General features: G+C 45.6%; 1 long non-coding RNA gene across 21 annotated transcripts; it reads right to left on the reverse strand.

Moving 5' to 3' along the window:
* Window positions 1–835: 835 nt before the first annotated feature.
* On the reverse strand, window positions 836–8,056 carry LOC102554057 (uncharacterized). Of its 21 annotated transcripts, none has more exons than XR_015670767.1 (7): window positions 7,917–8,056; window positions 5,176–5,272; window positions 3,699–3,830; window positions 3,191–3,390; window positions 1,725–2,115; window positions 1,594–1,626; window positions 836–1,215 (listed from the first exon to the last, which is right to left on the reverse strand). It is a non-coding gene; the product is annotated as an uncharacterized LOC102554057 (long non-coding RNA). The 21 variants fall into 21 exon arrangements; XR_015670812.1 differs by having other exon boundaries at window positions 1,987–2,115; window positions 3,191–3,409; XR_015670790.1 differs by having other exon boundaries at window positions 1,781–2,115; window positions 3,191–3,409.
* Between the last annotated feature and the right edge of the window lie 5,593 nt (window positions 8,057–13,649).

A 13,649-nucleotide genomic window follows, 5' to 3' on the forward strand; every position in this document is an offset into this window, starting at 1 on the left:
AAGTGTCATATATCTGCATTGTATTCACATCACCCCCACCGCACCCTCCCTCTACTGCCCCATGTCAAACACACGGTAAGCAACGATGCTTGTGCCTGACACTGTCTGTGTACACGGCAGCCATCCTCTTGTCTTCCTTGACAATAAAAAGACTGTAGTTTTAATGAGACGGCACCAGGCTCAGTTTCCGCAAGTGCTAATGATTGAATCAGTTATACTAGTCCACCCAGTGACTGCTGTGGAAGTGGTCATGTGACTACTGTTATGACCCAGAAAGCACGATGGCATTTTGCATCTACTATGTGGTGACCTGGGGATGCTCCCACACAGCTGTCCACGAACCTTAACTTCATCCGTAGCGTGCTCTAATTGTCTCACTGTGGAATGACTTACCTTGGGTAATGTTTGCTGAATGTAATTAATGTACAATGCCTTGGGCTTTTGTCTGTGTCTGACATAGAAGGTGACAGAGAAGCAGCTGGAGCAGAGGTAAACACTTTTAGAGATGGGTTAAAAGTCTTGAAACACTCTGGAAGAGAATATTAATGTGTTTTATTATCGAGCGCAGAGTAGATGTTCCTAGTGTCCTGATCTTATTAAGGTAATTACCCTGTACATTTCCAAACTGATAAGATTAGTGAAGATCCACGTTTGCCAATTCAACGTTTTGTGTATGTAGATGCTGCTTTGACCGTAGAAATGGTTCCAAGATTTTTGTTTATTAAAGTAAGATTAAAAGCCAATGGCTTACAGCACTATGGTCAGAATTCTCTACTTTTGTAATGACACAGGGTTAGGAAACAGACGGATGAAATATGAAAGTTTTGAAGCAGAAAAAGTTTTCATGTGTTTAATTTTAAGTGGAAAATTTAGAGCAAGATGGGCACCCCCGACCCTGGAATAACAGCATGAAAGCATGCTTGCAACCATTAAAGGAAGGAAGTGGAGAGACCTTGGTGGGGTGCATACTTTTGGGTACAGAAGGGAGGGTGACTGTCTTTTCTGCAGCAGGCACTTCTTGGTAAGGTCATAGTTTGGGAAGCGGAGGAGAATGTGGGCCCCAGAATGGGGTACTGGCAGGGCTCGATCTTTCGTCCTTGAAACTCATTGTCTGTGTTAGGTTCTGCAGAAGTAGGCCCAGAGACGACTTTCATAGTTCAGATCCTGTGAGGTATCCCAGGAAACACAGGTGATGGCTGGGCCTGGGAAGGCAGTCTAAAAAGGAATATGTTAACACTCAAAACACAGTGTGCAGCCAGAGCTTAGCCCCACCAGGGAACACTGGAAGGCAATGTGAACCATTCCCCAGAACTGATACGCTTCAGGGTAAGCCCCTCAGGTAGGGGTTGCAGGATGCATCTGGAGGGTGTTAATTCTCCAGCACTTTCTATCAAACATACTATCGGCACATTGGCTCTGGTATTGGGGGCCAGCTGAAGACCAACAGGTGCAGGTGCAGGTGCAGGTGCAGGTGCAGGTGCAGGTGCAGGTGCAGGTGCAGGTGCAGGTGCAGGTGCATGCATTGATGTAGGCTTGAGTATGGGAGGAGATCTAAGGAAAGCGGTGCATAGTGACACGCCCCACATGCCTTACCTGGCAAATCCAAATGCCAGTGGTGGTGTACACCTACAGAATGTTTAAGAAGAATAAATGAGAAACACAAAGCTCTAGTTCAGTAGTTGACATAAAATAAACATTTGATAATGTTATTGTTACTTATATACTTAGGTTTTGCTAAGGTAGCAGCAATCCCAAGCCGAGTGTGACATCTTTTGCTCACATCAGTGGAGAATGAACAGCAGTGACCTTCTGAGGCCTGTTTGAAAGGCCGGGTCAGGGTCGTTGAGTGTTCTCTGACTCTGAAGTGTCCGGGCTATACAGACATAAGGGCCTGCCACTGACATATTTGTGCTCAAAGCTGCTGGCCTCTGCTTCTCTGACTTGAGCTGCAGTAGTAGAAGGCCCAGTACTCCATCCAGCAGCTACCTTAAGCACCCATTGTGCCACCTCACAGCTTCCTTGAGGAGTGTTGTTTACAGCAAGGCAGATTGGATATGCAGAGGTGCGAGCATGGATACTGAAGAGCTGGCTCTTACACTCTGGGAGCTGTAGGGGCTGAGAAGAGATGGTAAAACACGGAATACTTAAAATATGCACACTAAAGTAGAGACACTGGGCGTTCTGGGTGGGACTGGGGAGAGGTTTGAGAAAGATGCCCGAGGGGACTCCTGAACGAGGAATAGAAACGAAGCAGGCTGAGACAGAGGAGGGTTTGTATCCTGAGAGGCACGCAGAAGTAAATGGGTGGCAGACTGTGGCTGAAGTCGGGCAGGGGTGCATGGGGCAGGGAACTAGAGGTGGGAGGGAGTGTGAGCTGGCTTTGATGGAGGGTCTGATGTGTTATGCCTACACTCTTGGATTTTTCTCTACAAGCAGCGGAACCTCCCAAACTTTTAGTCAGGAAAGGGACACAAGGAGATCTGGGACAAGTGTGTGAGCTGGGGAAAGAAGAGGAGGGCCAGACAGAGTAAGATAGTGTGAGAGGTAGGCCAGTGAGTTAGAAGCCATTCCATCATGGAGGAGAGGCAGAAGAATGACCAAATGTGTGTGTACGTGTGTGTGTGTATGGTGTTTGTATGTGACTATGTATATGTATGTATGAGTGCATTCAAGATGTCATTTCTTAACTTGTTTGAGGCAAGCCTCTTGTTGTTTACTGCTATGTATGCCAGGGTAAGCCAACAAGCTTCTGGGAATTTTCCCATCTCCACCTTTGTCTTGCCAAGGAGAGTTGGGATTACAGGTATGCACTACTATGACCCTTTTTAAAAAAATTGCATTATTCATTTTTTTTATTCACCCATTCATTCCTTCTCTGTGTGTGTGTGTGTAAGTGCATGCCACAGCTTGTGAACGGAAGTCAGAACAACTTGCAGGAGTAGATTCTCTCCTGCTACCATGTGAGTCCTGGAGATAAAAGTCAGGTCCAACTCTGTAGCAAGTACCTTTACCTGCTGATCCACCCCACCATGCCCAGCACCTAGCTCCATGGGGGTTCTGGAGATCCGAACTCAGGTCCTTTGCTTGTGCTGCCGTACTTCACAGACTAAAGGACTAGAACAGGAGGGAAGGTGGAGCAGCGTTTTTATTGTTGGGAGAGGCTGAGGACAAGCATTTGAAGATTACTGACCTATCAGTTACCTCCTCCCAGAGCTTAAGGATGTTGTCTTCTCAGCAACCTGCACAAGGTCAACTCTGGATCCCTTTGAAATCCGCTGTCAGCTATGTCTGGATTTGTTTCTAGATGTCTTTTGTTCAATTATATCAATCTTTGGCATCTCTGTTGTAGGAGCTTGGAGAAAATATTTGATTCCATGGCTGCTTCTATTTCTAGAAAAGAAGCTTTCTTCTGGATGGTATATCAAAAAAAAAAAAAAAAAAAAAAAAAAAAAAGGAAAAAAAGCCTTGGGAAAAACATGCCCGGGGATAGATCCCACGATCTGGAAGATGCATGAACATGCACGCAGTTGGAACATGCTCTGAATGGAAGATGCAAGGAAGGAGGCATAATGGGAAACTCATGGACTAGAGCATGCATGGGAATTAACATGCATGGGGTAGAACATGCATGGAATAGAACACACATTGGAGCGGAATGCGCACAGGCTATAGCATGCACTGGAACGAGAGAGATATACCGTGGACTCATGTCAGCTATTTGCAAAAGTGATGCATGATTTGAAGAACCATGTACTAAGTTCACCCTTCTGTTTGGATCGAGTCAAGATTCCGGTATGATACAAATACACAGGCCTTTAGGTCAAAGTCTGCTGTAGGAGAGCCAAGCACTAGTGAGTTTCAAACTCCTGCAACTATACAAAGAATGAAAGACGAGGCAAGTCATTTCTCTTCGGCATGCAGTCTCCAGAACTCTAAGAACCCATCTGCAACCGTTTATGGCTAGAAGCATGCGGACACCAACTCTTGGAGTCATCTATGCAATGCATTCCAGAACAGCAACGTTCTACTCTACCCTTAGTGAATAATGAATTATTATACAGTGAAGGAAAGCTTGTTCCAAAGAACCACCCATTTGTGCTCAATGACAATAACTTTATTCTTGGATCTTAACCACCCCCGGTTTTCTTGGACTGTGCTTTCCCCCTTCAGATGTGCACAACATCTTACAAAGAAGACTACCAAAAAAATGAGATGAAGGTTTGACACTTAAATGCTCTTTTGTAACACAGGCTTGCTTGCATGTGTAGTAGGGAGTATTACTCATATTCTAGCTTGGTAACTGTGCTTTAGGTGCAGAATGTAATGCCGTAGAGGATTTCTGGGTCCCCAACTGCCTCCCCGAGTTCTTTTTTTTCCTAGTCTTCATAACACTTAAGAGTCCCTTTAACTCCATTTTAAAACCTGGAGTCCTTGACTGGGGTGACAGTTTGGTTGATAAAGTTATTCTCTTACAAGCCTGGAGACCCCAGTTCAATCCCTTAGAATCCACATGAAATCTTTGGGAGTGGTAGTGCTAGCTTGTAATACCAGTGCTGGGGAGGCCTCACAGGCAGGCAGAACCTTGGGGTTTGCTGGCTAGCGAGCCCAATCTATTTGTCAGGTTCCAGGCTGATGCGAGACCATATCTCAAAACAAAACAAGGGACTTGAGAAATGGGACTGAAGTTAACCACCAGCTTACACACGCACATAGACATGGGTATGCGCGTGCACACACACATAGACACACACATAGACACAAGCACACACACACACACACACACACACACACACACAGAGTACCACCACCACCACCACCACCACCACCACAACCACTATCACCACCACTGCCAAAACAAGTGGTATATTTGGGAGCAACCAGCAAAACAAGACAGCAAACATGACACACCCAGACACATACACATATGACACACCCACACACATACACACACTATCTGATTGATGTGGAATACATGGAGTCATGAACATTTTTATTTTTATCTAGAGTGGGTTGCCTGAATCTTTGGGGGTTCTTCTCTGCCCCGAACCCTTCTGCTTATTCATTACTATCTATTATTATTATTATTATTATTATTATTATTATTATGCCATTATAGATTCTTTGGAGGGAGTAAAGCAGAGTCTTAGAAAGACAGTAGGTAGGTTTCAGAAGTACCTTGACTTTCCTGTGTGGCAATCCTTAGTCATCACAAGCAAGACTGTTGGATACAGTCTTGTTTTTCTAGCTAGATCGGAAGGTCACTCTTCTCTTACTGGTGATAAAATAATCCTGTTAAACGTCGGCATCGGATGTGCAAGGGCTTGTTTGTCTTAGAAGTCTAGGTTACAGTCCGTTATTGAGGGAGGTTGAGGCAGGAACTCAGGCTGTTAGTCACACCACATCCACTGTCGAGAGCGGAGAGGACCAATCCTACACACGCTGCCGGCTTGCTTGTACTTCAGCGGATCTCCTCTACCCTTCTATGCACCCTTCCATGTCTCCCGTCGGCTAAGCTCTCTCAACTGTCCCAAATTCAAACCATTCCTTGTCTTTCCTACACAATTCCGTCCACTCCACATAATGGCAGCGGGGGGGGGGGGGGGCGGAGGGGCGGGGGGGCCATTAACATACACTCTCTGAACCACACCTGCATGGTCCTTCTGCTGCCAGATGCTCAGTTTAAAAGGTGACTTTTTTATCATAATGGGACTCTTTTTTTTTAAGTGGCATTTATTAGATAGGATATCATTCTATGCAAAACTCGAATGTAATGGGCTAATTATTCCCAGGGCTGGGGACTATCTCAGCAGATGGCTTGCTTTAAATGCATAAAGCCCTGAGTTTGATCCCCAGGAATGAGAGTCTCCTGTGACATTCCGACAATTCCAGCACTCAAGGAGGTGGAGGCAGGGGGATCGGAAGTCCAAAGTCATTTGAGGCTAGCCTGTGAAGTGTAAGACCTTGTCTAAAACCAAAAAACAGTAAACAAACAAAAACCGAAAAGCCAACTCTGGGGGCTGGGGATTTAGCTCAGTGGTAGAGCGCAAGGCCCTGGGTTCGGTCCCCAGCTCCGAAAAAAAGAACCAAAAAAAAAAAAAAAAAAAAAAAAAGCCAACTCTGAAAAGCAATTGAAAAGAATTTCTGGTTTAATAAGACAGGAGAGCACGTCGGACAGGGACCAACAGTTTCCAGGGTGTCTGGATTAAGACAGCCCCCACCTTCACCCCCCAGTTTCTTCTGCTCCAACAAATCACATAAAGGGAAATCACAGAACAGTTTAAGCCGTGGCGGAGTCGATTCACCCAATAGTCTATACAGTCTGTCCTTATCCCTGACCCCTACAAATTGCCCTACACAATCTACTCCCCTGGCTCAAAGCTTCCCCACCTAAATCCACCCAACAGTGACTTTTCCCATCCGCTGAATTGGGAGTGTGCCTGTGGAGTTTCCTTCGAGAAAGAAGAAATCAGTTTCACACAGGTGTAATGTCCTGCCCGGCTGCCTCTCTCCAACAGGACCCAGTTTTGTGCAACTCCACCCTTCCACTCCACCGCCCCCTCCCGCAACCCTGGCTGCAGTGCGAGGCTCCGGGTGAAGCCACCGGCTTTCATACAGCCCAGTGTGAGGGTGCTGCAGCTACCCGTTCTAAAGGTGACTGTCTCTCTGTTGTAATTACAAAAGCTCACTGCAGAACCTGAAACCTTGCTGGGAAACCATCTAGGGACACAAAGGACGCAGAGACCCTATCGCTTCAGAACTCAGCCCTTTCTAAGCTCTTTTTTCTGTAAAGGAGTTTTTTGTTTGTTTCTGAGTCTCTAGGATCCGAGATCCAGTTAGCTGATGGCTTGGAGCATGCCCACTGGGAAAGCCGTCGTTGGAGATTCGCACACAAGCGCCTTACTCTTCAGCTTAGGAAAGCAGGTTAAAAAAAAAAAAAAAAAAAAAAAAAAAAAAAAAAGGCTGCGGTGTTCCAGCAAGCATGCGTGAAGCTGGAAAAGAGAAAGAGCAGGAGAGAGCATGCCACCAGAGTCCCTTGAAGGAGGTGTCATCCTGTGCTCATTCTCCTCTGCTGGTGCTCACCACCCCCTTTGCTCTGAGGGCTGAGTACTATAATCACTACGCAGAGAGTGTGGGGGAGACGTTTATTTTTAACGCTACCGCCAGCATCATCACAGCGTGTGAGATCCAATTTTACACTAAGCATCTGCTCAGCGTGTGGCCCTGCTGCCAGCCCAGCTGCTTTCTCCAAAGCTGAGCCGTGCTGACATTTCATGTTTTACCCCAACAGAATATGTGATAGGAAAAACGGAGGAGTTGAAACGTGCACCCTCAGAAGCTGGCTTAACATATGCATAACTTGTGGTCCAGCCGGCCGTTCACCGGGGAGCCCAGAAGGAAGACTGCCCGGGAGCTGGGACAGAGCTAGAGACAGCTAAGTCTCTCCCCTCTTTCTAACTAACAGAAGCTGATTTCTAGGGCGGCCAGGAGATCAGCTCAAAGCTCACATTTCTCTTGAGCCGGGCGTGGCCCTGGGACCAGGCTCTGGCTGATTAGAGTGTTCTGTGGGACTTCCAGGAAAGCTTCTTAGACTGAGGGGGTGAGGGTGGGCTGATACTGTCTTCGCCGCTCAGTTTCGCTACACTGGCTGTAGAACGGATAGTAGGGCAGCGCTCCGTGTAAGCCTGCTGGGTTCTGAGGCAGTTTTCAGATAAACCCTCTGTGGAGCTTGTAGCACAGAGGTAGAAGAGACCTTAGGCCTTACAAACCGTGCTGAGTCATGCAAGCACCAAGCCTTGACCTGCCTACTTTAAGGTTTCCTGCCCTCCCTCTGTCCCTCCCTCCCTCCCTCCCTCCCTCTCTCCTTCTGTGCCTTCCTCCCTTCTTTCCTTTCTTCCTTCTTTCCCGAGAGAAAATACCTTTGTGCACAGAAGTCACCGTTGTTTTGGTTCTCTATCAGAGCAGTCGTATACAATTTCCTAACCGTTGTATCAATCTGAGGTTTATCATTAACAGACTGTATTCTAGGTCTTTATAGACACAGAATGCAGGAAACAGTGCCTGGCATCTGGTAAGTGTGCATAAAGGCTGCCTATTAATATCCCACCGGGGAATCACCATATTTACCAATCACCTCTGAGTTTATACTCTGAGAGAGGAATGACCAAACTTTAATGTGGCTTTATGCTGGGTTTAAAAGGCTGTTTTAACTGTAGCCCAAGCTTGCCTGCCGTATTTGATCTGTGACATTTGAATATATATTCAGTTGTGCCTTTATTTGTTCCTTCAGGGAACGTTACCTGTTATGGGGCACAGCTCACGATCATGGTGGGCTCCTAAGGGAGAAATGAAAAGAAGACCCTGACTTCAAAGTGATGGGGTTGGGACGGATGTGTGAGAGCAATGCCAGCATCGTCTGAGCACTTACTCCATGGACTCAGTGTCTTCATTCAGTGTTGATAACAGTTCACGGAAACCGGTGTTTGTACTGTTTTCCTTGTCAGTCCAGCACAGCTAGAGATGTAGTAGGAGACCAGCAAGGGCTGTAACGTTAGGAGTTAGTAAGCTGCAGCTTTCCTAAGGTGCGTTCAAAGCTCTTGACCTCAAGACAGCAAGCACGTTATCATTTATAATCGGGGCCCTGCTCTGTGGTGTAGGGCAGCTCTCGAGGTGGTCCTAAGATGGGCAGCTGAGCATCATCGGGGAAACTGGAAATGCAATCCCATTGGCCTCCTCGAGGGTGGGGCCCTGGAGTCTGAATTTTAATATTCTCTTTGGGTGAGTTTCGAGAACCGGTATGGCAGGTAATTCTTAAGGGAAATTTAGCTTTAGAAGGAGGGATAAGCAGGCACAGACAGATTCAGAACTCAACCACAGATAAACTATGCATGCACAAGGTTTGAGTTAATCTTCTTACTCTTCGAGAAAGTCAGGAAACCAGATTTATTGTGTATCTTCATTAGCTGCTTATTGACTGCAGAGATGGCTCAGTGGTTAAGAGCACTGACTGCTCTTACAGAGGTCCTGAGTTCAAATCCCAGCAACCACATGGAGGCTCACAAGCATCTGTAATGAGATCTGATGCCCTCTTCTGGTGTGTCTGAAGACAGCTACAGTGTGCTCACATGTAATAAATAAATTAAAAAAAAAAGAAAGACACATTATTTGCTTATTTGAATATTCGTAGATTTCTCATGAGCTTCAGACTTGTTTTCTCATGCCCCAGGGATCTCTTAGTGGGCGTCCACGGCTGAGGACTCACAAGCAAGTGGGAAGCTACTGAAGAGCGGGACATTGCCCAATTGTGGGGATAAAAGCGAATATGTTCAACTCGAAAACCGCTTTACAGGGACACATGTTCCTTTTAGTTTGCTCGTTTCCGAAGCGTGAGAGCTGGGCAGGTCTGTGTTATTGGTACCCAAGATGTGGAACCAAGGTCTTTCTCCTTCGGCCTTCTCAGCATTCCCAGCCGGAGCCGCCATATCTGCACAGCGCTCTCTCTTGCTCTCTTTCCTGACCTCACCTCCCATCCGTCCAGGTCTCTGTGCGGGCTGCCAGAAAGTCAGATTTCGAGAGGAAATCTTTTATCTTCAAATATAGAGACACAATTGAGCTAAGAAAAAATAAATAAACAGGCAACATTAAACCTGCTTGCTAGGTGGGGTCCAGCCGGGGAGCCCTGCTGAGGACCATGGAAAGGCCACCAAGAGTAATTTTGATGCACACAGGCAGGCAGGGGTTTGCTGCTGCTCTGAGTTGGGCACCTGAAAATGCTTGGGAAAGACAAGTCCCAAGGGCGCGGAGAGGCTCCTCTGCTCTGTTCTGAGGAGGCTTCTGATGCTAACATGCATGAAAAAAAAATGAGAATTTTCTAATTCTAGTTAATTCTAGTTCATCTTTAAGACATAACTCCAAGTGTTAATGGAGAGGTTTTTTTGTTTTTGTTTTTGTTTTTTTTGTTTTTTGGGTTTTTTTTTTTGCCATCAGTTTCCTTGTCTGTGGTTTCTATAATGAATTCAAAGTCAATCATGAAATCAAACGTCCAGATGACACAAGGGAGGAATCAGCATTGCAGACTTGCTTGACCATTCCCATTTCTCTTTTAATTATGTTAAATCTAGTGATATGCATTTCTTGCCTTCTTTCTTCAAAAAGCAATCTATTTCAACTTTCCTCTTCTCTGATATATAAAACTCTCTATCTATCTATCTATCTTCTAAAATATCATAGGCAAGTGCAACGAGAATGGCTTTCAAATCCCCTTCCCCTGACTCACCAAAAGCAAAGGAATTATTTTCACAGGAAGCCCCATGACTGAAAATGGAAGCATTTCTCTATTTCATAGGAAGCAAGCATTTTGCAGGAAGTTCTCTCACTGAACCAGGGCCTGGTGTGGCGACACCTACAGGGTGACCTCACTTAACCTTCATTACCTCCCAAAGGTTTCATTTGATATTAGCATGTGACTTTGAGATTAGGTTTCCAACATGAATTCCAGGGGAGGTACCTATGGGCTGTGAAGGAGACTCAGAAGGGGGAGGAAGTTGCTTGTCCTCAGAAAGCGATGTTTCCTTCTCAGACAGGTTTGTAGCCTGAGTTGGTTGTAAACTTACAATGTACATGGCCCCCAACATGGGATCCTCCTTCCTCAGTGTGCCAAGGGCTGAGATTTCAGATGTACATTAGCACTCTTGTCCTCTGCCAGTGTCTCAGCCCATCCTGCCCTTAAGAACCGGACCATGGGTTGAGAGATCTGGGCTTAGACTCTGCTAGGTACAACTCAGTGAGTTCTAGAATGTCTCCCCTTCTCTCCAGGCCTCTATTTTCCTTTCTGACAATGAGGAGGTAAGACCACCTATTGCTTTCCTAGTTTGGATCTATGCGTTTTGGAACACAGGCCAGAGTATGCTATTCCTCACTGTCTCAGAGGGCACCTTCTAGGAGGCTCTGCCTCTGTTGTAAAAGTGACCCAACTAGCCAACTTCCCTGTACCTTGGTGGTGGGGGATGGGGAGTGGGATTTCAGTGTGTGAACTTTTGAGAGACCTTTATACCGTGGCAGATCCCTCCAGTTCCTTTGTCTGAGGCCAAGCTGATAGGCATCTCACCCGAGAAGAGAAAGTCCTCAGGTTACGGTGTCACCTCTTTCCTTGGAGGATGTGCTCACACACCAAGGCTGTGGAGAATTATGGGTGACAAACAGGATAGCGTGAGAGAGGACCAAAATAAATACAGCTCTCCCTGGAAGAGTGGTATTTTTATAGAATCATGTGGTTTCATGTCATGTTCCCTCCATAAAGAGCTCTCATGTTCTCCCAGCTCCTGATATGGTGTCTGTCCTGTAATTTTCAATTCGTTCCCACCCCACTTTCTACAGAACTATGTGTCCAGTGAGGTTAGGGTCATGCATCATTTCAGTTCACAAATTTTCAAGACTTCTTCCAGCCCAGTGTTTGTTCCCCCCCCCCCCCGAGAGATACAGATTTTAAAAGTTTGATGGCTATGTATTTGCTTGATTTAATTCTAGAAAGTGATAATGGTTGTCATTGGGGATGAGCTTCCCTTGACAAATATATCCCTTGAAGTTAAAAAAGTAGTTGGTTTGAGTGAAAAACACCCCCCTCCAAAATTTAGGTAACGAGTTATACATATGTACAACATAAAGATGTACATAACATTTTTTGGAGGAAGGGGGGTAGGGGAAGGAGAGAGGAGGTTAAAGACTAACCCACTGAAGGGAAAAAAAGAAGGGAGTTTCAGATCTGAAGTAGGATCCACCTTGATCCAGAAGCACGAAGCAGAGAGCTAACTGGGAATTTCTTGAGCTTTTGAAGTCTCAAAGCTCAGCCGCTCACTTTGTTCACCCCCTTGCCCCTCCCACTTGCCCCCAGTGACATAGCTCCTCCAACAAGGCCACACCTCCTAATCCTTCCCAAAGAGTTTCACCCACTGGGGACCAAGAATTCAACATGGAGGCCATTCTCACTCAAACCACACACCTGCTCTATGTACAGCAATGTAAAGGTTTAAAACCCCAAAGATTACTTAGTTCTTTCTCTTAGCTTTGATTTTTACCTCTGATAACTTTCCATTTCTATTTCTCAGACAGGAAGGCAGCCCAGGGACTGGTGGTGGGTGTGGGATGCAGGTGGCGATGTGGATCACCCCGGGGCCGTAGCAAAGATCTCAGAATGGTTATCTCTAGTTGTATTATGAGAAGTCAAGGTCAGCTCAGATTTATGAGGGCACTATCATAAAAGCTAAGCAAACAAGCAGGAACGTTAAATCAACTTCGAAGCTCTTCTGTGCTACGGAAGCCTGTGATCTGTCTCTCGTGGATGCTTTAATACCTTGGTTGTGTATGTTGGCTACCACCACTGTGAAAGGGGCACTCCACCTCCATTAGTTACTCACCAACAAACGAAAAGCCTAGGGTTCAGTATCCACAATGAGTGTGCTTAGGCCTTTGCTGTGAAAACACAAAGCATTTTAGTTTTATTTCAAACCTATATTTTTAAAAACTCCTTTTTGGGGGGGGCATGTGGGGGTGTCTTGTGAAACAGGGCGTTGCAACAAATTCCAGGCTGGCATGGAGCTCGCGATGTAGACCAGGGTGGCCTTGAACTTGCACCCATCCTGCTGCCCCAGCCTCCTAAGTGCCAAGACTATAGGCATGTGACACCCCACCCGGTTGGAAAATTGCTTTTAAACTTCTTCGCTAAGGAGTTTGAGTGATGGGGAAATCATGTTAAGCCATTTCAACAGTTTGGCTCTCCCCATCCTCATCTCAGGAACTGGACTGCTAGGCTTGGCCAAGAATAAATGCAACTTGGGTTTCAAAACCTTGCCCGGGCAGCTTTTGCTTCTGTGGGCTTTGAAGACAGAGATGTAAAATGTAGCAAACCTCAGGCAGCATTTACCAACAATGTTTCGGAGTATTAGGCCAGAAATTCTTCTTGGCCAGGATTCCCAGAGGTTTCTTTTTCCTTGTCTGAGCGGCCGGAACCCCACAGCCTCTGCAGCCCTCTTATCTGCCTAGCCTGTCTTTGATCCACCCACCTTAAAGGGAACAGGAACAGGTTTGTTTTCGACACTGTCACGCCCTCCATGGAAACAGTTTAAGTTGTGTATTAGACACGGCAAATTAAAAACATCTAAAAATAACACTTTAGAACGGGTTGTTTATCATTTCTTTTGAGTAAAATGTGAGTTCCGGTTTGGAGGGGGGAAAAAAAAACTTGACAAAAATAATCTTGCTGAGGAAACTCCTTTTTTGGCAATTTGAGATTTTTCTTGTCCTCTCCAATCTCCTCATGTCCTTTCGCTGTTGTTTAAAAATCATAAACAATATATTGGGATCAATCGAATCTATTAAAATCTTCTGGAAACAGCTCAATTCTTGTCATCTTAGAACTTGCAAATTGGCATTAGCTATTTCAATATTGTGGTTTCTTAAGGTATGCAGAGCTTTGGAATCATCTGTAGGAAGAGATTAATTTCCATTTGAGCTGTAATCATAATAGAAAGCAAAATATACCCCCTTAGAGGAGCTGTTATATATCTAATCATTTCCCCTGGAATGAACAACATTCGCAAGAGAATTTGAACTTTTAATCAGTTCATTGTTAATTCCTCAAATGGTATATCTAATGA

Source organism: Rattus norvegicus, chromosome 2 (genome assembly GCF_021556685.1).
Source record: "Rattus norvegicus strain SHRSP/BbbUtx chromosome 2, alternate assembly SHRSP_T2T, whole genome shotgun sequence".
NCBI lineage: Eukaryota > Metazoa > Chordata > Mammalia > Rodentia > Muridae > Rattus > Rattus norvegicus.